The 27,742-nt window shown below is 50.8% G+C and overlaps 1 protein-coding gene across 1 annotated transcript in view; it reads right to left on the bottom strand.

Annotated features, from left to right (window-relative positions):
• Positions 1-19,956, bottom strand: part of CMKLR1 (chemerin chemokine-like receptor 1) — a gene marked incomplete at its 3' end in the record, with an annotated part of 37,701 nt that extends 17,745 nt beyond the window's left edge. The window contains exon 1 of the mRNA XM_079718079.1: positions 19,811-19,956. The remainder of the gene's footprint in view (positions 1-19,810) is intronic.
• Positions 19,957-27,742: the final 7,786 nt, after the last annotated feature.

Here is a 27,742-nt window from a genome sequence, read left to right as displayed (position 1 = left end):
ATCAAGGGCCCCATCACAGAGCTGGGGAGTCTGGCAATCTCCCCATTTTCTTGAGGGAATTCTTCCTCAGCCGGCATGGGCACATTTGCCTCAAGAGCCGTTTCCATGGCAACTGCCAATGCTCCAAGAAAAACCTTGGATGAGCAGGGGAGTAGGGACAGGATACACCAAAATGCGTCTTCATGGAAGAAACCAGGTCACACTGGCCAGTCCCAGGGGCTGAGACCCAGCCGCAGCCTCAGAATCCCTGATGCCACAGATGAAATCTAGTCACCATGGCAACACTGATTCCCCATCCTTGGGTATCACTGGGGATGGGGAGAGACAGGAGGGAGGAAATGCCAAGGGGCAGCCAGACCAGTAGCTTACAAGGTATGCTAATCCTAGGATGGGTGTGAGAGGCAGGTAAGTGAAGAACACAGGTGCAGATGAAAGAGCAGGCTCTGGGGTCTGATTTTTGGATTCAGAAAGGCATCCCCTACCCAAAAATTGATGCCTGGTAAACCCTGTTGCTAGGCCTTGAATTCCACCACTAGAGTTGTACTTTTAACTCCCCCACAATTAACTGCAGTAAAAGTAATAATGGCCTGGGGGCCAACACCCCCCACCACCACCACCATTCACTGGCTCAGGCTGGTTGGGGGCAAGACTGGAACGGTTGTGGGTGTGGAGAGAAGCGAGGGAGAGAATAGTTTATGCTAAATGATGGGGGTGGCGGGACATCTCAAGGATGCCACCTGATCCCCCCATCCCTGTCTTCCACTCCAGCAAAGCTGAGGAGTGCATGGAGGGCTGAGCTTAGAAAACAAACTGACAGAAACTCCCACTGTGTCCCTGGTTTGCTGTGTGACTTTAGGTAAGCACTTTCCCTCTCTGATCAGGCCTCAGTTTCCACATCTCTAAAATGGACAGGTTGGACTGAGAGAGGAAGACTTTGGAGTGGAGGAAAGAGAGAGTAGGAAAGCAAAGAAAGTTGGGGTGCAGTGTGGAGGAATTATGGGGGTTGCAGAGCTATGAAAGACAAAAGGCAGAAATGTTGCTATTATGTAATCATTAGCTATTCCTTGAAATAGGATTTGGGGGAAAGTTTAGACATCCAGCCCATCAAGCTCAGGCTCTCACTGAGGCCAGATGGTGGAGGGGCTGAGTGCCCAGGTGGGGAGCCAGGCTACCTGGGGTTAATCTCAGCAGTGGGACTAGGGAAGGATCATTTACCTGCCCTCTGCCTCAGTTTCCCTATTTGCAAAGTGGGGAAAATAGTAATACCTCTTGCACTGAACTATTCTGGGATTAAATAACTTGACATACGTAGAGTGCATAGCATAGATCCTGGTTCTTGTTATCTCACTTTTGATGAAACAAGGCTAAAAGCATCTACGTGGGGGCATGTGCGCACGTGTGCCTGATCCTGACGTTACTAAGTTCCAGGGAAGGGATGTTAAGGGGAAAAGGCAGCCCAGATCAGGAGGCTGGGTGGAGATAAGCTGCAAAAAAGAGGAAGGGAGGGCCTCTGGCTGTGAGCACTGAGCTCTGTTCCCCTTAGCCAGCCCGAGGGAGGTCAGCGACATGCACGCACCCACCCAGGACAGGGCGGCAGGGTTCATGGGAAGCCGCCGGCTGGGTTCAGGGAGGGGCCACAGGGGGAACCTTGGACCCCAAGTCCTTCCAAGACGACCCACTCCCTTGTGCCCCCAGGAGCCCAGTGCCCCTTGAACGCGTGGCGGTCAAGGCCTCTGGGCATTTGCTCTTACAGGTTGCTGTGCTGGGGGTCAGAGGAACCTTTTCCTGTCCTCCTGCTCCCCCCAGCCTCGCTACACACTGGACAAAAAGACAGGCAGAACGGAGAGCAAGTAGTAAGAAGACAGAGAATGATCCTGCTGGCATGTGCCAGACGTCTGGCTGGATGCTTGCCTTCCTTATCTCCCTATAGCCTGACCAACTCCCCACCCAAGACGGGGATGGTTATTATCCCTACTTAACAGGTGTTGAAACTGAGGCTCTGAAAGGAACCTGGTCAGGATCACCAGACAGCCCTGGTGGAGCCAGGACTTGAACTTGGATCTGTGGTCTCTAGAGCCCGTGCTCCAGTGCACCCCAGCTGCAATCCACACAGCTGTTTAAAATGTTCTCCTGTCCTTATCACAGCGCTTCTAAGCGTCCTGGGTGGGCTGCTGGCCTCTTTCACTGCTAGGCCGTGACAAGCCTTCAGGCCACATCCCTTCCTCTCCCTCCTTCTTCCCCGGGTTCCCAGGTGCAGCCCTGGTAGGGGAGGAATCTAAACCACTGAGAGGCTGGGGGTGGGAGGTGGTGCTAACAGTGGCCCTTACTTGTCAGGCGCCGACTGTGTATCCAGTGCTTCTACTCAGAGCAAACCTTTAAGGTGGGTATTTTCATTCCCATTTTGCAGATGTGGAAACTGAGGCACAGAAAAGCAAAGCCACTAGCCCAAGATCCCACACCTAGGAAGAGGCAGAGGTAAGATTTGAACCTGGGCTCTTCTGACACGGGGGCCCACATCTTCAGTCACCGTGACTGCCCTTGATGTTCTGTGACTTGCTGGCTGGGGACTCCACTGTGTGCAAGGCCCTCTGTTCTTGCACCCGCTGACTCCCCCGTGCACAGGGCAGGCAGGGGAGCCGTGTCTCACATAACCACAACCCCACCTCAAAGAGCCCTCAGTGACCCGACTTACCCACCTCTGGCCAGTACAGTCGCCACACACCAGGCTCCAGGGCAGACAGGGGGCTGCAGAGGCACATCCAGCCGGGAAGACCCCTGGGAGATCCTGCAGGCCTGAGCCACCCCAGCCGCGCCCCGCCCAGGCTGCCAGCACCAGGCACAGGGCCCCTGGGGCACTCAGGCAGGCTCTGGCCCCCTGGAATTGCCTGGCTCCAGCCCAGGCAGCTGACGGAAGGGCTGGCATTGGTGGAGTACGTAGGAGATCCCACCCTGTTCCCAGGCTTGGAGGGAGGAGGGACAGGCTGCCCTCCCCCTTGACCCTGTAACTGTGCTGTCACCTTTTCCCAAGGAAAAACTCAGCCCTGCCCCAGAAAGGGTCTCACTGGGAAAACTGCCCCCCACCCTCAGTGGAAAAAACAGACAGTTGAAGCCCAGAGGAAATGTCAGAATCCTTAAAAGCCACTGCTGGAGAGGCTATAGGATCGAGGGGTCTGCCACCCCCATGTTGCAGAAAAAGGAAACTGGCTCAGGGCAGCGGAGGGCTTAAGGCTCACGCAGCTGCAGCAAAGCCAGGTGCCAAGGCCAGCCTGACCCCTGAGATCTCAGGTCATGACTCAGTCTCTTCATCTGCAAAGCGGGCCAGTGTAAAGCTTACATGAGATCACAAATGCAGGGTATATAGGTTGACCAGTCATCCCAGTTTGGGGGTGTCCTGAGAAATAGGACTTTTGGTGCTAAAACCAGAACATTCCAGGCAAATCAGGACAGGTAGGTGGCCCTGCCTATATGAAAATCCCAGCTCCAACAAACACACCCCGTGGCTGGGATGTTTAAAGGAAGCTACTTCTGGAGTCAGACAACAGTGAGTTTGTTATTCTAGCTCTGTCATCATTAAAAAAAAAAAAACTTTTATTTTTTCATTCAGTTAAATTCGACAAATCTCTGTGCTAGGCGTGGGGATGCTGTGGAGAGCAGAGTGGGCAAAAACCGGTGCCTGGTAGAGCTTAGAAAGACACAAGACATCATCACACAGGCAGCAGGAAGAGGAGCCCTCCTGGTAAGTTGCTTGGTTTCTGAGGCTTGGTTTCACCTCAAAATGGGGGACCATCCACTTAGAACCTCCTCTCGGGCATCCCCTGGGCCCTCGAGTCATCACTCAGAAATAAAATCATCAGAAAAAAACCTCTCCCTGGGTTCTGCTATTTTCCAGAGAAGGTTGCCCTTCTCTCTCTTCCCCCATCCCCACAGCAGAACTTCTAGAAAAACCCATCAAGTCATTAGAAAGCTCTTCCTTTTTTTACTAAACTGAACTCCAGCAACCTGTCACATTCCCCTCAGCCTGGGTCAGCCCCCTGGTGTCACACAGGATAAGCCGGCCACCTCCATCCCCTGGCAGCGGCCACTTCCTCACTTTAACCTTGGCCAGCACTTCCTCTGCATCATTCTTAACCCCTTACCTGCTGGTCCCTACAGCTGGGACCGCTCTTCACCGGGCAGGGGGAGGGGTGTTCACAGGCTGCTTTTGCTTGCAGGTTTTGTCAAATTTTTTGTTTGCTTATGTACCGGCTTGGTCCCAAGGGTGGGATAAAGCTCCAAAGAGGCTCACGTATCCAAGGGAACGTAAATTAAAAGTGAGAGTGAAAGGAGGAAGGGAAACATGGGTGGAGTCAGAAAACAGAGCCAGGGCTGAGGGGGAAAATGCAGACAATAAGTAATGTCCTAAATACTTAGCCTGGGTGGGCCACACAGTGGACTCACAGACTCCTAGTCTGGAAAAGAAAAACCAGTTACAGGAGTCACGTGCCCCTTGGCTCAAAACAAACCCACTTCGGGGAAGGTGAAACCTTCGGGGACCAGGAGCAGAAGGACCTTGTCCAGAGTTCCGCATAGAGAGGACCCAGCATGATGTTCAGGCCAGCATCCTCAGTGATGTGCTGACGGGAGATGCAGGCTTGAGGTTCCAGATGTTTCTGGAGAGGCTTCCAAACACTGGCTGCCTGAATACAACACCCCCTTCTATAAGCTGGCAGCTCTGCCCCAAAAGGCCATTCAGCAGGAGCTGCTTTCCCCAGACGTGCCAGGGAAGGAGTGACTATTTGCTTTGGTCTAGACATCCAGGGTTATGCATTGCTGGCTTAATGGGAAGAAATTTCTAGAATGTCTGGGAAAGGGCCTGAAGTGTGTGGCCCTCAGGGCATTCTCCCTGATGCCATTTCTCTGAACTGAAGTCTTGATACTATAAGCAGCAGAGAGCAGGACATTATTCTCTGTGACAAATGCTAGAACCCAGCCATGCCCTCCACCAGCCAGAGACGGGCCTGGGGTGTCACGACGCTCACTGCCCTGGGCTTGCTTGTCTGTTACCCTGTTCTATGGTAAAACGATGCTGACAAGGACACTCACGACTCCTGCAAGCATGCGTTTTCAGTCATTACCTTCTCCAGAGGATCTCTGTGTCCACTGAATATTAGCCCATGAGGACATATTTCTTCCCTACAAACACTTCATCGAGGGGTCAAGCATTCAAGGATTCTCTTGGAATGAGATGGCAAATCCACTGTGAGAGATCGGCTGGACCGGCCGTGGCCACAGGGGGCCACTGGGAGCACATGTCATCCACCAGGATGACATGGATGCTGGAGGAAAGAGTGGGTCCTACATAAAGCTCAAACAGGACCCTCTCAGGCCAGGTTCAAGGAGACCAGAAGGAACTTTCTCCTTGTGACATCAAGGAAGCTGGAGTCAGGTAGAGTAGGCTTAAAATCCCAAATATGTTCCTGTGGTGGTCAAAGAGATAACAGTGATGAAAGCCACGGACATTAGCGTTTATAATATCTCTTCACAGTGGCACTTGCTTTAGCCTAATGGGCATCCATTCACAATTCTAAGTTGGCTTTTTTAATTTAAATTTTTGACTAGGCTACACAACTCCATCGAATTGGTGATGTTCAAAACTATCTAAAATTATAAAAAGGTTAGAATGCAAATCCTCATTCTATCCTGCCACCATACACCCAGTCCCCACTGCACCCAAATCCTTTTGTTTCTTATGTCTCCTTCCAGAGTGTCTTTAAACAAATACAAATATATATCCAAGTTCTTCCCTGTTTTGCATGAAAGTTGGTCTATTACACACACTATTTTGTAACTTGTCTTTCTTACCTAACAATATACCTTGGAGATGATTTCATATCAGTGTGTAAAAAGCACCCATCCTTTTTGATGGCTGCATAGTATTCCATTATTGGATTTGCCTTCATTTACTTAACCAGTGTCCTGGTCACGGGCACTTGGCTTGTTTCCAGTCTCTTACTGTTAGAGTTCATCATCATGTATGTGTTACAGTATTACATGAAATCATTGTGTGTGTGTGTGTGTGTGTGTGTGTGTGTGTGATTCCCCACTTATTCTTAATAGTGTCTGGGGTTCTCAAACCCTTTCTTTTATGATGAGCAAACAAGTCTTAAGCCCTTCCTTTGCACTGGCTGTTCTGTGATTTAATCCATCAAAAAAAAAGAAAATAAAAAAAGCTTCAGAGCCATGTAGCCTGGGATCAGAAATGAATTCTGTGGTGTATGAAACTATCTGCAGAGTGTGGGAGACAGATTTAGGCCCGAGGCGCCCTCAACAACCCCAAAGGGTAGATCTGGAGCCTGTAGGTTCCCAGAGAAGAAGGCACTCAGGCTGGAGGAGGCACAGGACAGGGTAGTGACGGACCAGTCAGCAGATTTCTGGGGTCGACCCCGAGTTCAGAGCCTGGAGCCTGAGCCCATGGGAAGCCATTTTCTGGAGCTGGCTTGGCTGCCTTGAGCAGCCCACAGCAGCTGCCGACTTGAAGCTGTTTTCTGCTTTCATTCTGTTTTAAAATAAGGCCGTGATCGCATTCCTGGGGTGTGGAGAAACCTCTCCCCTCCATGAATGGGCCCTGGCCATCCCTGCCCCTCAGGAAAGGATCCAAAATAATTTTCCACCCATTTCTCATGAAGAACAAATCTTGGCGGGCAACAGAGTGCCCACCCCACACCCAGGCACTCCTCATCTCTCCCTTGTAGGACTCACATCTTCCCAACTTGGGACGGGCCCCAAGTGGCTGACAGAAGAGCCTTTGTCTCCCTCATCCCTCTTCCTCACCCTCCTGCCAAGAATCCTGGCAGCGTCTCACTGGTGTAGGTTTCCAAGGGCCCCCGCAGTTTGTAGCCACAAGTGGGGACCCTTGAAACTGCCGTGATGCTGAGCCGTGGGAACCATCACCGTGAGCCCTCAGGATCCTTCCCATCCCTCACTTTGCTCCAGCCTCCCAAGAGCCCTGATACTACCCTCACTTCACAACTGAGGAAACTAAAGCTCAGAGGGGGTCAAGCAACTTGCCCAAGGTCACACAGTTAAAAAATGGAGGAATCAGGACTTGAACCCAAAGCCATGCTTAATGTGTGATAGTGAAGAGGGCAGGCTCTGGGGCTGGGCCATCCAGGTTCAAATCCCAGTTCTGCCACTTACGACTTGTGAGACTTCTTTGTCACTTAAATTCTCTGTGCCTCACTTTCCCGATCTGCAAGATTGAACAGTAATAGTACATACCTCACAGAGTTGGTATTAGAATTAAATACGAGAAGGAATACAGAGCATCCAGAACAATGCCTGGTCCACGTTAAGTTCTCAGTAAATAATCTATCGCTGTTTCTGTTATTAGTGTTGTCAAGTATGATTACGATTCGTACGATTGCCTGACATTGCCCCAGACGTGAATGTGGTACAGTCATAAGGGAGTGTCAGTATACAAAACCTCCTCTCAGAGCTTCTTTCACACTGAGGTGTAAATATCTGCTCACAGATTACATATTTCTCATTCATACATTCAGGAAACCTCACGGAGCCCATATTATCTGCGAGGTAGCAGGCAAGCAGCTAGAAATACAAAGATATAATTCCAAGTCCTAAGAAACCCAAAGCCAGGTTCCTCCTTCCTCTGCTCCTCTTTCCATGGCCAGAATCATAGATACTTACTCCACTTTGGCCTTCCTCTCCCCAGCTCCCACCTTCTAAGGAAATGAACGAGCAACTTGAAATGAGTCCACCCCTCAGGTGAGGTCCACAGCCACACTAGCTCCGCCCACCATCCTGCTCCCCTCCCCCCAAGCCCGGACACCCTCCCTGCTGCAAGCATTCATTCATTCATCCATTCTATAACAGGAATAGAAGCTGCGCCCTGGAAGCTCTAGCACAGTCAAAGAAACAGTCCAGCAGCCTTAAGCACTTATAAATAATTCAGATTTTACTGCCATCTCTCAAAGAACCACAAAGACTATTGTAGTAGGTGTTGGTGGCCCAGATCCCCTTTACCAGAGGGGGCACCCATCCCACAGCTGCAGAGAACGCTAGATATCACAGCTCACCGCTGCCTCCTTCTCCTGAGAACTGCCCTCAGCCAAGCAGGAGCTGCTTCTCCCCGACTGCCGTGGGGTACAATTCAGGCTCCAGAGTGCACCCACCCCCCGGGATCAGGCTGAGGCTAGTCTCCACCTGAGACCATATTCTTGCTGACCTCCTCCCTGTGCCCGATCCTTGAATGCAAATTTAAGGGTGTGCCCCCCCCAAACCCACTAATCAGGATAAATAATACTTGCATGCAGTATTGAAAAATCAAAGCTAATATACAAAAGGCACGATGAGCAAAATATCAAAATGTTCAATAAAGATGAGATCCAACCCTGAAACGGCATGACCCTGCCTGCCTTCCCTCACCAAATCCCAGCCCTGCCTGAGACACACCCTCACCACCTCCCATTCACCAAATCCTCACCTCAGGCTCTGCTTCTGGGGAGCCCCTGCCTAAGACAGATATCCAGCTCAGAAGCCACAACAAGCCTCTTGGGACTGTCTTTTGCTCATTCCTTTCCTGTGTATCTACCACCTTGACAGAGGCCCTACGACCCCCTCTCAACTCCTCCCCACTCAACCCCCTTCCCACCAAAATCTCGCCCTCTGTCCCAGCCAGAGCAGGCTCCCTGCGCCCCTTCCCAGCCCCTCCTGTGTCCTTCTGAGCCACGATCAGCATCTCCCCCTTTCATTCTCTCTCCCCCAGTCCTCTCCCTCCCCACCCACTGCCTGGACTCTGAGTCATGACGGAGGCCTCACGTGGCAACCATTGCATCCTGTTGCCCCCGTGGGGAACCCATGGTGTGCCAGGTACGTCCTCCTCTCTGAAGTCCAGCCCTGGCGCTGGCAGCGACAGCCTTCATCTCCACACCCAATTTCTCAGTTCTTTCTGGGCGCCCCACCTCAGCTGCACCCGTGCCCTCCCTCACCTCAAAGGAGCCCAAGAGACGCTCTGAGCTCAAGCGAACTCCTGAACCAGTTACATTTCCCAAACGCTTCTGAGACTGTCCTAGACTTACGACTTTTCTAGGTTTGCCAAGTAAGGGCACGGCAGAATTAAAACTGTCTTTGACCATCTTCATCATTTCAGAAAACAAACAGTATGTTAATACTGACAAATATCGATGGGACATGGACTCATCCTTCTCAGCTGAAAATACTTCACTTTATGAAAAAATCACTCGATTGTCTGTGTTCTCTCTTTTTGTTTCTCTGCAGGCTGGTAAAAACTTGGCCAGACAGGTTCCAGTGGGCCGGGGTTCTCAACCCCCCTTTTGACATCAGGGGAAACTGAGACCCACAGAGCAGCTCTGTCTTTCCCGTCCAAACCCACGTCCTTGAATCTTCCCCAGAGGGAAACCACGCTGAGGTAGGAGGCCTGGGTTCCAGGCCCAACTCTGCTCCTAATTTTCAAAGAATCTGCACAAATCTCTTCCCCTCTCTGAGCCTCGAACCTGTAGATATTTCAGATGACCCTGAAGATGCCCTCTGGTCCAGCATTGAGGACATGGGGCTCAGACCCTGCCCGAGCTCAGGAGCCAGCACAGCTGAAGAAATGGTCTGGACACCCAGGCTTCTTTCTCTGACATCACGTTTGGGCCTCAGTTTCCTCTTCTGGGAATGCAAGTGTTGTGGTTAATGCTGTCTGGGTTCAAACTCTGGCTCTGCCTTTACCAGCTGTGTGACCTTGGGCAAGTCACTTAACCTCTCTGTGCCTCTGTTTCCTCACCTACACAGCGGAGAAGCAAGGGAAGAGGACTCAATTGTCTGTGAGTGTCCCCCGTCAGACCTGACGATCCATTCATTCTCTACCCCAAATTTCTCCAAATGAACCACAGAGATAGGAATCAGGTGAGGGGCCTCTCCCTGGAGCTGAGCCAAAGATTTCCAAGGGACACAATTTTGGTCTTTAAATGGATGGGAATATTACGGTGTTGAACACAAAAGTCCCATGCTTTTTTTTTTTTTTTTACAAAGCGTATGCCCTCAAAAGAATTATGTGTGTTTTAAAAATAAGGCACACGGGGCCTCCCTGGTGGCGCAGTGGTTGAGAGTCCGCCTGCTGATGCAGGGGATACGGGTTCGTGCCCCGGTCTGGGAGGATCCCATATGCCGCGGAGCGGCTGGGCCCGTGAGCCATGGCCGCTGAGCCTGCGCATCCGGAGCCTGTGCTCCGCAACGGGAGAGGCCACGACAGTGAGAGGCCCGCGTACCGCAAAAAAAAAAAAAAAAATAAGGCACACGACCTCAAAATAACTTTAGTGAGGGTTGGTTTTCTGTAAGGGAAAGAGGGTGCTTCAAGTGATGCCCCAGATCCTGTCCCCCAAAATATCAGGGGGTGGCCCTCTGCTGTTGGGGCTCATGTGTTCATTCCCTCGCTAAGGGTTAATGAGGGCCCACGATTCAGGGTGCAGGTAAGTGCTTGGTTTTGCCCAAAGATGCTCCATCCACTCCAGCTCTGGAAGATGTCGGTTGGCTCAGAGCACTGGCTGTCGAAGAAAGGAGGGGGAAGGGGAGAGGAGTGGAGGGAGAGCCAGAAGGGATGGAGGGGTCCCGGGGGCAGGAGGTGCATTGAGAAGGCAGGGGCCAGGCAGCCAGCCTTCTACTCAGCTCCCCACGGTGGCCCTGATCCACATCCCATGAGCTTCAGAGCCCCCTAAGGAACTTGAGTGTCTGGGGTGCCCCCAGCATTTCCATATGACACCCTAGGGGAGAAACCAGCCAGCCCCCGCCCCCCGCCCCCACCCCGGGGAAGCCAGATGACGCCCAAAGAGGCCTTTCAGGTGCTTCCAGAACTGATGGCTGCTCCAGGGCCAGGGCCGCCTTTGACGTCAGCCCTGCATCCTTACAACCACCAGAGACGGAGCTGACGCAGCCCCAGTTTTCAAGAACACGGCTCTCTGCGAGGCACACCAACTTGCCAAAGCGCCACAGCGAGAAAGCAGAAAGGGGCAGAGCTTCTCACTAAATCTGCCCCATCGCCGGGGACACGGACACCTAGAGACAAAGTCGTGAACGCCACACGCTTACCGAGCTCTGGGCCCACAGCTAAGTGCGTCCCCCACATGAACGCCCAATTCCAAGTGCCCCAACCCCAGTTTCTTTCCTTTAAACAAATGGCACGGCAAATACCAAAATAACAAAGATAAAAAATAAAATAGGGCTTCCCTGGCGGCACAGTGGTTGAGAGTCCTGCCGATGCAGGGGACGCAGGTTCATGCCCCAGTCTGGGAAGATCCCACATGCCGTGGAACGGCTGGGCCCGTGAGCCATGGCCACTGAGCCTGCGTGTCCGGAGCCTGTGCTCCGCAACGGGAGAGGCCACAACAGTGAGAGGCCTGCGTACCGCAAAAAAATAATAAATAAATAAATAAAATAAAATAAAATAAAATGTGCCCTCCCCTAGATCCATGTCCCCCCACCAAAGGCCCTGTGAGGCAGTGTCGTTCCCATTTCACAGATGAGGAAACCAAGGCTGCAGAACTAGGAAGGCAAGGAATTTGAAGCCAAGCAGTCGGATTCCAGAAACTCCGACCACCGTGCCATCCTGCCTCTCCAAACACACCTCGACGAGCCGTGCTTCTCTCCCTGGTCTCCCGGCACTGGTTCCAATGCCCACACAGGGAAGGAAGGATGCCTGAGTGAGGGAACAGTTTTACCAGTTCAGCAGAAGGTGACAGGGACCCCAGTCTCTTCATCCAGGTCACAGGACACAGCCTTAACCACCCTCAATCACCGTGGCCCGTGGGCTCTGGCAGAAAGCCACAGGCAGGCAGGCAGGCAGGCAGTGTAGACATGAGTGTGCCAAGATTGCAACACTTACCCTCATGGCCTCCCAGAAGGCTGTTCGGTTTCTCTGAGCTCTGCTGATGTGCAGCTTTGTCACATTAAAAAAAAAAAAAAAAAAAGTCAACGCAATTCTACAAGAAAAGGGAGGAACAGAGAGGTCCCAGTGGAGGTATGAGGAAGTGGTAACACAGATGTCTATGGAACTGACTCAGTCACTGCCTGTCCTCAGGTCCTTGAAGCAGGGGAGGCTGCTGCTTACTAACCTCCAGGAAGGTCCCGGGCCAAAGGCTCCCCTCACCTGTGTCCAAAAGCCTGAGGGTCCACCACTGTGGACAAGCTGTGCTGGCTTAAGGCACCAGGCTCACAAACCCCTCTCCTGCGAGCTGTCATCAGCTGCAAACACCTCAGGGTGAAGGAGTTGATCCCTTTGGATCAACCCTTTGGATCTCCCCTCTGGAGAAGGGACCAGGAGAATAGGAACAGCCCTTGTGGTGTCCAGGTAAACGAAGGGCAAGGCTCAGGAGCCTGACTCCTTTCGTTGTGAGCTGTGTGGCCTTAGGGAGCCAATTAACCTCTCTGATCCTCAATCTCTGAGCCTCATCCTTCACAGGAAAAAAATAACTGCCAACAGTCTGGGGGTTGGAGCAGAAGTGGGTGATTAAAGAATTCAATCTCATTTCAGGTAGTGTTTACCAAGGACCTGCCACGTACCCCATTTTCAGGGCGCAGAAGTCTTTGCAGGGACCCACTAAGTGCGGGGCCCAGTGCTAAGCCCTTTACATGGATTATCTCCTTTAATTCTCACCACACAACTCAGGGCAGAACCTGCCAACACTCTCATTTACAAGTGGGGAAACCGAGGCTGAGAGAGAGGAACCGACCCGAGATCACCCAGCTGGTCATCAAGCGACTCAGGATTCGAACCCAGGTCTGCCTTACTCCAAACTGAATCATTACTCTGAGGGCCCCAACAAAGCCCAAAAAGCCAGGGGCACTGGAGATGGGACGTGTTCCCAGGGCAGAGAGGGAGGCTGTGAATTAGGGAATGGAGGAGGGATGAGCACACATGTTTTCTCCAGGCCTCAGTTTCCTCAGCTGTAAAATGGGACAGTTTGCCCCATCTCCCACATTTCTGATGGGTCTGTGTGACACCAGGAGAGGAATGACTGGCCCCCGAAGAGGATCTTGGCGGTGGGAAGCAGGATTGGGCAGAAGTCCGGCATGGTCTCGGCGAATGAAAGCTCCCTGTCCCTTCAGACAGTGGAAACAATACACAAAGCTCTTGGAAGGAGGAATTTGGGGGCGCTGCTGGCTTCCCAGCCCCTGGAAAGCGTGAGCTGCCAGAGCTGGGAGAGGGCCGAGAATATGGAGCAGACAGGATGCGTGGAGCCAGGGCCAGCCCAGTGGGACGGGGCAGATGAGCAGCGTCGCCCAGCCAGGCTCAGGGGAGCTGCCCTACCCTTCCCCAGGGTCCTGGCTCTGATCTCCCTCGTGTCTGAGGCTTTTCACAGGAGGGCAGGGAAACACAGAAAAAGAAAGGCTCATTTAAGCCAGTCAGGCCCCACTGGTCCCAGGAAAAGAGAGACCTGTGATCTGGGGTCTCTACCCAGACCCTGCCGTGTTTTCAGGCCAAGCCGGGAAGTGGAGGGGAAGCTTGGGGTGAAGCTCCGACCCTGGCACCATCCACACCTGGCATTTCTAGCCTCTCACAGCTCAGGACTTTTGGCCCCCGCTGCTCAGCCCATCACCTGAGCCAGCCCCTCATGCTCAGGCCACAGTTGGTCTTCAGCCCCGACTCTGTGCCACTCTGCATCTCACGTAAGCCAGCCAACACCCTCCACCCCGTGAGGAAAACCCTTTAATCACCCCCAATTTACAGTGGAGGAAACTGAGGCTCAGAGAAGTTAAGTGTCCTCTCCGAGGTCTCACAGCCAGCGAGGGCAGAGGTGGGTTTCAAAACAGGTCCGTGAGCTGGCAGAGTCCCGCTTCTACCCTGTGGGGGCCATTTCTTTCTCACTCAAGGGATGTCGTTTTTCTTCCTGACCCAAATCCCTGACCATTGAAGAAGGCCCCCTGTGAGTCGCATCTGTCATAAAAGAGACTGAAAATTGCCTGAACTCCCCGAAGACCTGCTCTTGACGTCAGTCAGCTCTACACCCTGGCGATGGCGGGGGCCAGCGGACCCTTCGATGCCCAGCCCGGTTCATCTGGCTCCAGCGGGCAGTGGCCAAGTCCCTCTCCCCGCAGTAAACGTATCCCAGGCCGGCCACAGGTGCCACCCTAAGCCAACTCTCTTTAACCCTGAAGGAAACACCTCGTTTCTCCCAAGTTCCGCGCCTACAGCTGTCAGCAAGTCCTGGATGTGCTAGGAGAGGAGACCCAACATTCAGCCAAGAAAGCCACCAATGCAAAGAAATATTCTCTCCTCCGAGCTGGTTTCTGGACCAGACAACCCAGGAGATGAAGCCACTAACCAACATGCCCTTCTGCCAAGTTGGAATTTCAAACTCAATTAACTTGAGATTGTCTGGAATCTTCACTCGTCCAAATGTTCGAGTTTAAGCACCAAGTTTGGAGAGGGCAAGGTCTGGGGGCAACAAGATGCTGTTCCAGTGAAATGGGGCGTACTGGACCACCCAGCAAGTTGCATGGGACCTTCAAGACCCTGCAGAACATCCAGGCTCCCTCCGGCTGTTCCCTGCTTCCATTCGCCACATCAGATATTCCTCACTCGTCAAGCCTCCAAATCTCTGCTCACGTTGCTCTCCCAGCCAGAAATATCTTTTATTTCTGGCCAAGTTTTCCTCTAGGCGCTCAAGGCCAATCATCCTTGGAACCAGCTCAGGTGCATGCTCCCTTCTCCAGACACTATTTCCTGACTTCCCTGATCAAAGCTACCCCCTCTTTGCTCCCATGGTAGTTTGGGTGCTGAATGCACCAGGCAGGCACTGATGGGAGTGTCTTCAACAATCGAAAAGGCCTCGGTCAAAAAGGCCCAGGTGAAACTCATTTGAGACTTCTGACCTCCAGAAAGGTAGGATCATAAATGTGTATTGTTTTAAGCCACAAAGTTTGCAGTGGTTGTTATAGCAGCAACAGGCTCATACACTGACTATCTGAGCAATTCGTTCATCCCACGCCCCGGAATTCATAGATTCTGAAAACTGTTCAAACAAATTCTGATAACAAGGGATGGGCATATTTTAAATGTCCCCTGGCCCTAATCACCACCCCCAGATCACTGATTGAACACTGCAGAACTCAACAACTCTGAAACAAGAGGAAACTGAGGCTCAGAGACCAGAACCCAGGTCTGCCTGGCTACACCCCACCAGGCCTCCTGTGTCTCTGACCCCTGAGCTCCAGGAGGAAAAACTGAGCATGCTAGCCACTGCTTCTTGCACCAGTCGCCCCCCACCCCCCACCTAACCCGCCTTCTTGCACAAGAGCTGCTCTCAGTGGGATCCCAGGGCCAAGATCAGAGGACCCAAGTCACATACCCCAAGAAAGCAGAACCGATTCTGAATTCTGCCTGGATAGCAGCTGACCCTCTGCTGAGTCAGCTGCTGATACTTCCAAGGTTGCCATAGTGTGTCTATGGTGGGTGGGACGCCCCCCACTGCCCACAGAGACCAGGACTCCCCCATGGGGCAAGGCATGAAGCCAGGAGACTGCCTGAAATGACCTTTCCTGTGCTGGGAACCCGAGGTCACAGGGCACAAGATGCCCACATCACCCTCTGCGTACAAACGTGAATATCAGTGCCCACTTCCCCGGGAATAAAAATAGAAGCGCCTTCGTTGAGCTGGCCATGTGCTGTGCTCATGTATATTTTTACGTATATTAACTCATTTAACACCCAATAACCCTGTGAAGTAGTAGACCCTGAGAGTATCCCCCCCTTAGAGATGAGGACTCGGAGGGGGAAGGAGGTTAAAGGGCAGAGACGGGGTCTGAACCCTAGAGCAGGTGGCTGTGGTGTTCATGCCATGTCATGCTGTCAGCCGATGCCAGCCTGACATTGTTTCTTTCTCTGACAGTACCGTGTAGAATTAACATGGCCTCTGGCTTCCATCCAGCAGGGCAAGAAATTCTACTCTTCCTCTATCATGCTTGTGCCCAACGCTGCAAAAATAATAGAGGTTCCAAAAGGGAAGTATTGTAAATTAACTGGTGTCCTAATTTTGCCTGAAAACAGCACGTCCTGGGAGCCAGAAGCCAACCCTGCATCCCAGGCCCAAGGCTAGGGCCTCGCCCTCAGCCAGGGGCACATAAGGAGTCCTGAGCTGGGAACCAGAGCCCCGGGTCTTAATCCTACCAGGTGACCTTGGGAATGTCGCTCAACCAATCAGGGCCTCACTTTCCTCAGATCTAATACGGGGGCCAATGTAACTACCCTCACAGCCCCTCCACAGTCCCACGAGGGCAGGAATCCTGTCTTTTTCATCACCCTGCCTTGTGGAATGCCAGACACAGAGCAGGTGGTAATAAATGTTTGTTGAGTGACTGAATAAAAGTCTATGTGACAAGTTTGCCTCCCCTCCCCCAAAGGCCTTAAAAACAGGGACTGGGCTGACCCATCTTAGGTTCTCGCACAGGTACAGCTTTCACTCCTCCGTGGGTTTATTCACACAGGAAATCATCCACAAGCACCTACTACGTGCCTGGCCCAGTCAAGGCCTCGGTGGCATCCAGGACCCACACACAGCCTCAGCTGTGTCCTCACACGCCACCCCCTTCTCTTTTTTCTGGCCAGTGACTATAATACTTAGTCACAGTGGGCTTCCTCGGCCCAAGACAACGACCCAGCTGCCTTCTAAACAGCAAGCTTGGCCCATTCTGGGGACTTGGACAATGATTCCTTCACTTCCACTTCCTTATACCCCATCCTGGGGAAATACAGCCCAAGGAAAACCCCTACCCTAACCCCACACATGCACTGGCACACACACACGCACGCTTGCACACACGCACTCCAATGTGCAGTAGGACCCTAGGACAGAAGTTGGATTTTCTGAGTTCAAATCCCAGCTCTTTTGCTTATGAGCTGTGTGACTTTGGGCAAGTCCCTTTACCTCTCTGAGCCTCATTTTCTTCCTTTATAAAATGGGAATGCTAATCATGAAGCCTTTCCATGTAGTGTTGTAGGGAGATTCAATGAGATAGTGGATACAAAAACCTTTGGTTCGTAAATGTGATTTGCTCAACAACATTGTTATTTTTGTTTCCTTTTTCCAGGAGGGAAAGAGAATGGCAGTTGCCTCGGTTTCAAGGAAATCCATGTTTAGGGGGCCTGGAATGTGGGAATTTACTCAGTCTATTTGATGGGGATTATTTTGAGGATAGGAAAGTATTTGTGGGTCCAACATCACCATGTTAACTTTAAGATTAACTAATGAAAATTTAGAATTTAGAATCAGAGACTGGAAGAGACTCAAGAGGTCACCGTATTTGTGGCAGAGACAGCTAGCTGTCCACAAAAATTCGTTCTCCCTTCCACAGTACACAGCCATAGATGAGAAAGAGCCACCCTTGCCAAGCGCTATATTTCACAGCCTCCTTTGCAACTAGATTGGTCCCATGACTAGTTCTCATGTGTGGCAGAAAACAGTTAAGAAGCAAACATGCCCCCTCCATGCTTTCTTTCCTTGGTGATGATATCCAAGGGATAGTCGGAAGGTGAGATGGCTCCCTGAATCACTGTGTGGAAGAGGACAACCCTCCACTCACAAATACCTGCCTTATAACAAACATCTGTTTTGTTTGAGCCATGATACATGCTTGGGTCTATTTGTTACTGCACCTGCTACCCTAATACAACATTCAACCTCCTTATTTACAAATGAGATGATTAGGGCCAGAGAATGAGAGTACCTTGCCTAAGGTCACACAGCAAATTCAGCAATGGTTAAGAACTTTGGTGTCTTAACAATTTGGAGTAGATTTTGCAGTTTTCAACCTGCCCCCGAGAGCCATGAGGATTCCGAGAGGCCCTTCAGCAGTGAGACTTAAGTTCAGTGAGCTGCCGTCTGCAGTCCTCCACTTCTGTTTCTACTAGAAAAACAGCACTTTTATCTGTCTTCAAATTGCACTTCTCCATATATTTTCATCAGAAGAAAGGGCTCTGTGGCTTAAACTAACGTCAAAGCCCGAATGCTGGGTGATGTGGTCTGACTTTCTGTGGTACAAGACCAAGTTTTGCTTCTTCTCCACCATTGTCTCCTGGCCTCAGCTGCTGACACAGGGCGTGTAGACTCGCAGAAGGGCATAGATATTTGCTTAGAAAGGAAAAAAAGAAGCCTCAGCGTGCAACAAAGAACCCAGAAACTTGGACAAAGGGCAAAAAGAAAAGACACTTAGCTCAGTGGTTCTCAAATTTTAGGGTGTGTCAAAATCACTGTGGGTGCTGATTCAAAATGCAGACTCCTATACCCCATCCTCAGAGATTCTGACTCAAAAAACTGATGCTCGTGGTCCCAGGATTGCCCTTTGAGAAGTCCTGAGTCTAATTCGACAGCAAGAACTACAGGGAAGATTGGTCTTGAAAAGGAGGTCAGGGATGACAAAAAGGAAGCTGGGGGCTGGGCCCTTGCATAGAGAGAGAAGGTAGACCCAAGGCTCAGCCACTTGCTCGCTGGCCTCTCTGAACCACATAGGTCTGAATGATCAGACAGACATCAAGTAACAGTTACTTGAGTATAATAATGTGCTGTTTGCTCATAACTTTGCCAAACACTGGTCCAAATGGCTCACCCATTTAAAATGTGCTAATTTGAAAGCAGAGAGGGTAGTGGAATATTTTCAACAGATACCACTGGCAAAGGGTGTGTATCCTTCATATACAAAGAACTCTTAAATATCAATAAGAAAGGAGAGAAACATGCCAGCAAGGAACAAATGGCAATAGACTTGAGCAGGATAATCATAAAATGAACAATAAGATTATAAAGGTTATTCAGCATGAATGAAGGAATGCAAAGTCAAGCAGCCAGATGTTATTCTCACCTTTCCCATCAGGGAAGTTTTAGGAGATGGGTAGCAACCAGTGTGGGTGAGGCTGTGAGAATATCACACCCCAATACTGTGCCAGGGGAGTGCAAGCCGGCACAACCTTCCAGGGCAACAGCCTCAAAAGACTTAAAAACACGTGAACATTTGAGCCAGCAATTTCACCTTAGGAAAGGTATCCATAGGCCCAAACACGCAAAGATGATGTACTAGGAGCAGCCTTTGCAGTGCTGTTTATAATAATGAAAAAAATAAAAAAAGAGGAAGAAGAAGGAAGCAACCACATGGAGGAATGATTAATAAATCCCAAGTCACCCTCTCTGTGCAGCCATTAAAATGTATATTGGAGGAACATAGAAAATACAGATGCAGGTTCATGATCCGTGGTTAAGGACAAGGTAAGGTATGAAACGAGATGTTGGAAAAGCATGTGTGTGTCCACATTTAGATACTCCTAAGTGTCTGGTACGTTGTAGGCACTCAACAAACATCATAGGTCAAGTAGTGAGAGGGTGAGTGAGAGGCACCCGAAGGTTCACCTCTGGGTTAGGAACCCCTTCTTTCCTCTCCATAGCTGAGCGGTAGGACAGTCCAGCAGCTAAGAAGGTGGGCTATGCAGACCCTCATGTCATTTGGATCTCAGCACCCAGCCCCGCAACCCCCAATCTGACTCTCAGTTTCTTCACCTATAAGATGTGGACAATGAAAGCATCTCCTTTGTAGGGTTTTTTGTGAGCATTAACCGAAGGGAAACACTGAGCTCACTGCTTTTATAACTATGGTGACCTCGCTGGTTTTTTACAATTAGCATGCATTACTTTGGAAATCTGAAAACCATAATAAAGCTATTTCCATTTTGACAAAAATTACATTTTACCAAGAACCAAAGAACTTCTCTCTCTATTACCATTTCCCCTTTCCTGGCGCCTCTGGGTGATGTCAGAGCGGAGCGTGATACCTTGTGGCTGGTCTCCGCCCAGGTGTTCCCAAGGGTTCCGTGACTTCAGGCCACTCGAGGTTGTGCAGGAGACCCGTGTTCCCCGACTTCTTTCTTGAAATCGCACCGTCCTTTGGCTGTGGCCGTTTGCCCAGAAAGCAGTTCATCCATTCATTCAAGGGCCCCTCAAATAGCCCAGAGTTCAGCCCCACTAGAACATTCTCATCCCCCGGAGGCTCCCAGGGAGACCCCAGTCTGTCCTGCGCTCTTTGCTCACCAGGGCTGCTGTCCTGAATGGGACAGGCCTCTGCCAGAGAAACAGCTGGAGGGAGGAGAGAAGGAGGAGCAGGAAACCGGGCTGACCCGAGGGCGGGGGCGGCCAGCTGCGGGGAGCGGGGCTGTCAGGGGAGCCTGCCTGTCGTGGGTGGTGGCTGATGGCGAGGCCTGCTGGGGACGACCCGCCCCTCTGGGAGCTGGGAGCTGTGCTCACCGTCTGAGCACAAACCAGGAGCACATGTGGGCCCCGAGCAGCTGTGGGAAGCACGTCTGCTCCCAGCAAGGGCCTCCGGAGCTCCAGACAGACTACGTACAAGGGAGACTAGCTGCCGGATATCCCACCACCTTGGGTCACCTCCTCACCCCAGGCGTCTGTACGTCCTTCCACCTGGATGCCCTTCCTGCTTCCTGCCCCTATTCGTGGCCTGATGACCTCCTGCTTCCTTTTGTTTTCGGTCGGGGGGTGGGTGTTAAATTAAAATAGCGATGTGGTCTTTTTTTTTAAGTATCAAATGAACAAAGATTAAAATGTTCTGTAATATTTGATTTTAGTCAATGTTACAGGGAAGCAAAATCTTATCCATCATTGGAATATACATACATTCATGTACCACTTCTAGAAAGCTAACAAACTACATCAGACCTTTAACTATGTTCAGACCTTGTGTTGTTTAAATATAAATTCTGTTTTCATCCTAAACCCAGCTCCCCAGAGATAAATATCATTAACATGTTGGTATGAACACATGCACATATATATTTTATATATAAATGTAAAATGGCTCAGTCATGCTCTGTGTACCATATTGTAACCTGCTTTTGCATTCAATGATTATATATATAAAATATATGTGTATATGTATATATACCTTACCATATTTTAAACGTTGCTAATTATTTCATTTACTCAGTGTACCGTAGTTTATTAAATCAATACAATACTTTGAGGGTGGATGATTAGGTTACTTTCAACTTTTCGATTATAGTGAGCACACCATTGCACACTTGTCCAATTACTTTATTATACAAATTTCCTATGAACATGTTTATTATTCAAAGAGTCGCCCACTCTCTCTTCATGTCTCAGCTTGGAGCCACCTCCCAGGTAAGACTTCCCTGCCCCTTGGGGGACTGCTCTGGGCTCCCCCCCATCACAGCACTGATGCAATGTTGTCCCAGCTTGTTAGGGTGTCTCTTTCCCTTGCACTAGGAACTCCTTGGGGAAGGGTCTGTGTTTTGTCCCCTGCTCTATCCCCAGCACTAAGCACGGTGCCTGGCAACATCACCATCATCAGTGAATAAGCTAAATAGCTGACAGCCAGGCAGTGTGCTAGAAACTCGATACTTAATCCTTATGAAGGAAGGAAGCAGGCACTATTTCTGCCCCCATTTTGCGATGAGAAAATTGGGACACAGAAAGGTTAAGTCGCTTGCCCAAGGCCACACAGCTAGTAGGGGGCACAGCTGGGATTCCAACCAGGCCACCTGGCTCCAGAGCCCCACCTTTAGCCTCCAAACTAAAGAACTAACAGAAGGGCCCACTGTGTGCATTGCCCTGTGCCAGGTGCTTTCCGTGGAGTAAGTAGTGAACCAACAACGCTGCAGGAGGTGACACTTGCCCATTTTACAGATGAGGATTCTGGGGCCACGGAGGGAAAGTCATCTTGCCAAGGGTGCCCAGATCATGCCAACAGAGGCATGACTGAACCCAGGTCTGTCTGATTCCAAAGCTGGGGCTGCTGAAAATAACCTGTGAAAAAAGGAAAAGAGAAGGGGAGGGGTGGGGGAGGGGATGAGAAAAGGTAACAGAGAAAAAGGGAAGGAGGGGGCATAGGAAAGAAGGAAAGGAAAAAAGGAAGGAAGGGAGGGAGGGAGGGGGAAGGAGGGACATCTGCTCTTCTTGGGCCTCCAGAACTTTGGCAAGTGGGGAAACATGTCCTTCACCATATGACCAGCCCGAGAACCTCATCTTCTCTCCCCACCATCCTCAACCCTTAATTCAGTGAGGTTTACACTTAGAAACTATCTGGTTTAATGCTTTCATTTCAGAGATAATAACTGGAAGCACAGAGAGGTTAAGTCACTTGCCCAAAGTCACACAGCTTCCTAGGGTCAGAAGTCAGACCCAGCCTGACTCCAAACTCCTCTCCTCCCCACTCTGCCAGGCTAGCCCATGCAAATCCTTACTGTACAGATGGGAACACTGGATCCAGAGAAGGCAAGGGACTCGCCCAAGGTCACCCAACAGTTAGCAGTAGAGCAGCAGCCCCAAGTCTCCTGGTCCAAAGGAGAGGACATTTCCACCATGCAAGGGGGATCCTATACATCACCATCTAAAGGTTTGTCACTAATACAGACCAGTGGTACTCAAAGCATGGATTCTGGACCAGCAGCAGCAGCCTTGCCTGGCAGCTTGTTAGAAATGCAGGCTCTTAACAAGCCACCAAGGGGTTCTGATGCTGGCTCAAGTTTAAAAACCACTGATACAGAAAATGTCTGTATTCTTAATGGAAAAGCCATTAAGAATACATTCTGGATCCCAGGATAGGTCACCTTCTCAATCCACAGAATCGTAGTTAAGAACAGAGACCTTGGGATCAGACAGACCCGATTTGATTGAATCCCTGTCTCCACCCCTGGAAGCTGTGTGGGCAAGTCGTTTCACCTCGCTGAGCCTCAGTTTCCTCATCCGTTCTGGATGAATGAGCAGGGGACGGGGGGGGGGGGGGGGCGGAGGAGGAAGTAGAGGATGGAGGGGAGAAGGAGAGGGAGGAAGCAGCCTTCCAGGAAGATGGAGCACGCTGGGGGTGGGGGAGGGGAGATCCTGAAAGAGGAGCTGGAAGAATCTGGCCTCTGGATGGATTTATGGAAATTGCCTTTTCCTCCTTCCTTGGGTGCGGCTACTGCAGGCCCCCCGGAGGCCTCTCGCCTCCCGAGCCAACCCAAGGCTATAATAATGAGGCTCAGGTGTTATCAGCTGGGAACCACACCAGGCTGAGTGAGGACGCTGGGCTCCCAGCCAGCCAGGCCTCGGAGGCCGGAGGTCAGAGGTGGAGGTCGGAGCTCACAGCTCCACCCGGCCCGGCGAGGAACAGGCGGAGTCGCGCTGCTCCGACTAATCAGAAGCCAGAGTCTTGGGCCAGCATTCTGAACATGGCGGCAAAGTTTGACTATTTCTTCCTTGGAGTGAAAAGCCTTTCGGTGAGTTTTTTGACTTTTTGGTGTTTTTTTTTTTTTAAATAGGATTTTGAAATCTAAGGCCTGATATAGGAATACTGGGGCCTGAGAGAGACGTGGTGCTCTTCAGGGCCTGCAAAGACGCCTCTGTTTATTCCCATAGAAACTGTGTTGTTCCAAGGTGGTGGATCAGGCTTCATTCTTTTTTTTTATGTTTTATTTTTAATTTTATTGAAGTCTAGTTGATTTACAATATAGTGTTAATTTATGCTGTACAGCCAAGTGATTCAGTTATACATACATATGCATTCTTTTCCATTACGGTTTATCACAGGATATTGAATATAGTTCCCTGTGCTATACAGTGGGACCTTGTTGTTTATCCATTCTATATATACTAGTTTGCATCTGCTAATCCCAAACTCCCAATACGTCCTTCCCCCAACCCCCCAATACGTCCCTCCCCCAACCCCCTCCCCATTGGCAACCACTAGTCTGTTCTCTATGTCTGTGAGTCTGTTTCTGTTTCATAGATAAGTTCATTTGTGTCATATTTTAGATTCGACATATAAGTGATATATGGTATTTGCCTTTCTCTTTCTGACTTACTTCACTTACTATAATCTCTAGGTCCATCCATGTTGCTGCAAATGGCATTATTTCATTCTTTTTTATGGCTGAGTACTATTCACCACATCTTCTTTATCCATTCATCTGTCAATGGACATTTAGGTTGTTTCTATGCCTTGGCTATTGTGAATAGTGCTGCTATGAACATAGGGGTGCATGTATCTTTTTGAATTATAGTTTTGTCAGATCAGGCTTCATCTTTTTTTTTTTTTTTTTTTTTTTTTTGCAGTACACGGGCCTCTCACTGTTGTGGCCTCTCCTGTTGCGGAGCACAGGCTCCGGACGCGCAGGCTCAGTGGCCATGGCTCACGGGCCTAGCCTCTCTGCGGCATGTGGGATCATCCCGAACTGGGGCACGAACCCGTGTCCCCTGCATCGGCAGGCGGACTCTCAACCACTGCGCCACCAGGGAAGCCCGATCAGGCTTCATCTTGATGCCCAACTCCAGTTGGTTGGTTCTGGAGTCCTGGAGCTCTCTGTTTAAGGGACTCTGAGGCCACATCCAGGCCTGGCTGGGAAGAGCACAGTGATCGATTAGCAATGCCTGCCCTGGCCGGGAGTGGGGTGGGGCCGTATTGGCTTTCTCATCCCATTCTGTCCTCCAACAAAAGTCCATCCCATTGGACTAGAAGGCTCAGGGGCTGGTTCCAGCTCTGCCCCATTTGTTCCAGGAATTGGCAGATCCTAGTGTATATCTAATCTGTATCTCAATTCCCACACTCCTTGGTATTTCTGATTGATCTTTACAGTTCATGGATCCCTAATATCCTAGTTAAAGCTAAATGATTCCTCTATCCTGATCATCAGTTGCTAAAGCAGATTCACCAGAGAGGCTCTCAAACCAAAGGGAGCCTTCATAGATGCTTTCTGTGACATGCAGGATTCTCTATAAAACCAAACTGTGCCTATTTTGGACTTTCTTTAAGGCATGAACAAGCCACACCGAATGAGAACTCCACTTCAGCCTTGGGCTGTGTGGCCTTGGGCAAGTCATTTATCCTCTTTGGTTCCTTCAGTGCTCGTGAGATTAAATTACGGATGTGATTAAGTTGTGAATCTGGAGATGGGAAGATTATTCTGGATTATCTAGGTGGGCCCAGTATAATCCAAGGGGCCTCAGAAGAGGAAGGCAGGAGATAAAAGGGAGGAGAAGGCAGTAGGGTGATGAAGGAAGCAGAGATCTGAGATCACAAGCCAAGGAATGCAGGCAGCCTCTGTGCTGGAAGAGACAAGGAATGGATTCTACCCTGGAGCCTCCAGGAGGAGCCAGCCCTGCCAACATCCTGATTCTAACCCCTTAATACTCATTTTGAACTTCTGACCTCCAGAACTGTGGGAGAATATGTACTGTTTTAAACCCCTAAATTTGTGGTAATTTGTAAAGTGGCAATAGGAAATGAATATAAGGGCTGTTCCAGAGAAGACCAGAACACTGCCCTTGGTGGCAGGCAGATCTGGGCTTGAGTCCCTGCTCCACTTGCTAGCTGTGTGGCCTTGTGCAATTCCTAACCTCTCTGAATCTCAGCTTTCTACTGTGCACATGAGAGTAATAAAGAACCAACCTCGGGCTTCCCTGGTGGTGCAGTGGTTGAGAGTCCGCCTGCCGGTGCAGGGGACACGGGTTCATGCCCCGGTCCGGGAAGATCCCACGTGCCGCGGAGCGGCTGGGCCCGTGAGCCATGGCCGCCTAGCCTGCGCGTCCGGAGCCTGTGCTCCGCAACGGGAGAGGCCACAACAGAGAGAGGCCCGCGTACCGCAAAAAAAAAAAGAGGAACCAACCTCAGACTGTAGGGAAATGAAATCAGTTGATACACACCACATGCTTAGAACAGAGTCTGGCACACAGCCCTCAATAAATGTTGGATTTCCCCCCTTCTGTTGGGCCTTAAGAGGCCTACATTCCCAAATACAGGCCCTCTAATCTCCCCTGGGATGCTGCTAGAGCCACCTTCCTGATGCTCCATTTCATTCAGTGTCCATCCACTGCTCAACAACATTCCATGGCTCCCCAGTACAATGTCTTTAATCTGGTTGATCAAAATCCCCCATAACTGGGCTCCTGCCAGCCTCATCTCCCAGGAAGGAGAAAACAAAGGGATGGCAAAACTGAAAAGAGTTTGAGGAGACAAACCTTCAGATGTCAATTGAAACGTCACTTTCTCCAGACCCCCTGAGACAGGTCAGCACCCCTGTTGTTCATTCTTGTAGCATCCTGACCTCCATAGCAGTACCAACCTCAGTCTAATGTGATGATCATTTGTGCTGGGAATATACCACCCGTCTCCCCCTCCACATGTAAACTCCATGGGGGCAGAGACTGGTGCTAGGCATGTAGTCCCTTCTCAATAAGGACTTGTTAAATGAATGAAGAGATGGATGACCAGTCAGCAACCTCCCAGGCCAGCTGGGCTGAGGACCCAGAGTTTTTCCTGACAGCCAAGTTCTGGCTCTTAACCACTGAGAGGGCTGCAGGGTTATCGAGGCAGGAGAGTTGAGCACTGGGCCAAGCATCACCAGACACTTGTCACACCCTCAGCCAAAAATTGTATTGCAAACTTGATTTGGGTTCAAGTAACAGCAAGAGTTAATTCTTCTTGGGTGAAGGCGGGTCCCTCGAGCTGTCGGAGATTGTCTGAGGTGAGATGTTGAATTGGGGGGGCTGAAAAGGAGGAAGAGATGGGAGGATGCTAGCAGCCCAGGTTTCTGTCCACTCAGCAAGCATCCAGGCCCTGGGCTTTCATCCAAGCTGGGAACGGTTAACAGCGCTAAGTGGGGCCTGGGTGGGATAAGGAATGAGGAAGCCTCAACTCTGAGACCAGGGGAGGGGACTGTCCTGGTGAGGGGTCAATAAGGCCCGCCGCTCCCCCGTGAGCCATGGAGACCCCACCCGCCCCACTCCTCCTGCTGGAAGAGACGGTTTGCCTCTGGCAGTGGAGGTGGGGGACCACCCGGGATGCCTGGGAGGGCTGGGAGAGCCGGCAAGGTTGTTCCGGCCCATTTCTCCAGGATGGTGATGGGAGAAGCTTGGAGCCCCCTTGCCTGCAGTTCCGCAGCTCTCAGGTCGTGCCTGACAGCATGTAGCTTGATTCTGGGAAAGCTTCCATTTTCCAGGGGGTAGAACAGAGGCCCAGAGAGGGTTAGCAGCTGCTCAGAGCCACACAGCAAGTCCCGAGCAGGCAAGCTTCCCAGTTCCCAGAGAACCCTCTCACCTCTGCTACACGCACACACACACACACACACACACACACACACACACACACACACACACACACACACACACACACACACACACACGGGTTTTCTATTACCTTGCCCCTGCCCATCTCCCCAGTCACATGGCCCACCTCTTCCCCTCCTTCTACTCTGACCCCATCGTGCAGTTTCAAATCCTGGCACCTTTGCCTGAGCTGCCCCTTCTGCCAGTAATGCTCTCTCTCACCGCCCTGTGCCCAGCCACCTGGTAACCTGGTCATCTTTCAAAACCTAGCTCAATTGCCCCTTCCTTCAGTCAGCCTTCCAGGATTGTCCCTTCTCTCCCCACCTACCTGGGAAAGCTGATTACTCCTTCTGCCAGGTGGGTCTGTACTTGACCAACACATCCGTCCTTTCTCAAATCACACTGCTTTTTCATTCTGCCATGTGCACACCTGTCTCAGCCTCTGGACTCTGTCGCTCCAGTTCCTGACACTAGACCTGACCCTTACTGGAAATGTTTGATGCATTGAGGTAGCCCCCATGCCTGCCCATCCCTCCCCAAGGCCAGCTGTTATATGAGCTACTAGAAATGGATCAGATACACCAAAGCCACTGCATATTAGGGCAGTTCAGCCTAGTGTTCAGGAACACAGCCTTTTATTTATTTTTTTAAAT

This window comes from Hyperoodon ampullatus (assembly GCF_949752795.1).
Source record: "Hyperoodon ampullatus genome assembly, chromosome: 13".
Taxonomy (NCBI): domain Eukaryota; kingdom Metazoa; phylum Chordata; class Mammalia; order Artiodactyla; family Ziphiidae; genus Hyperoodon; species Hyperoodon ampullatus.
The sequence above is the reverse complement of the archived record's forward strand: the minus strand, read 5'-3'. Positions and strand labels throughout refer to the sequence as shown.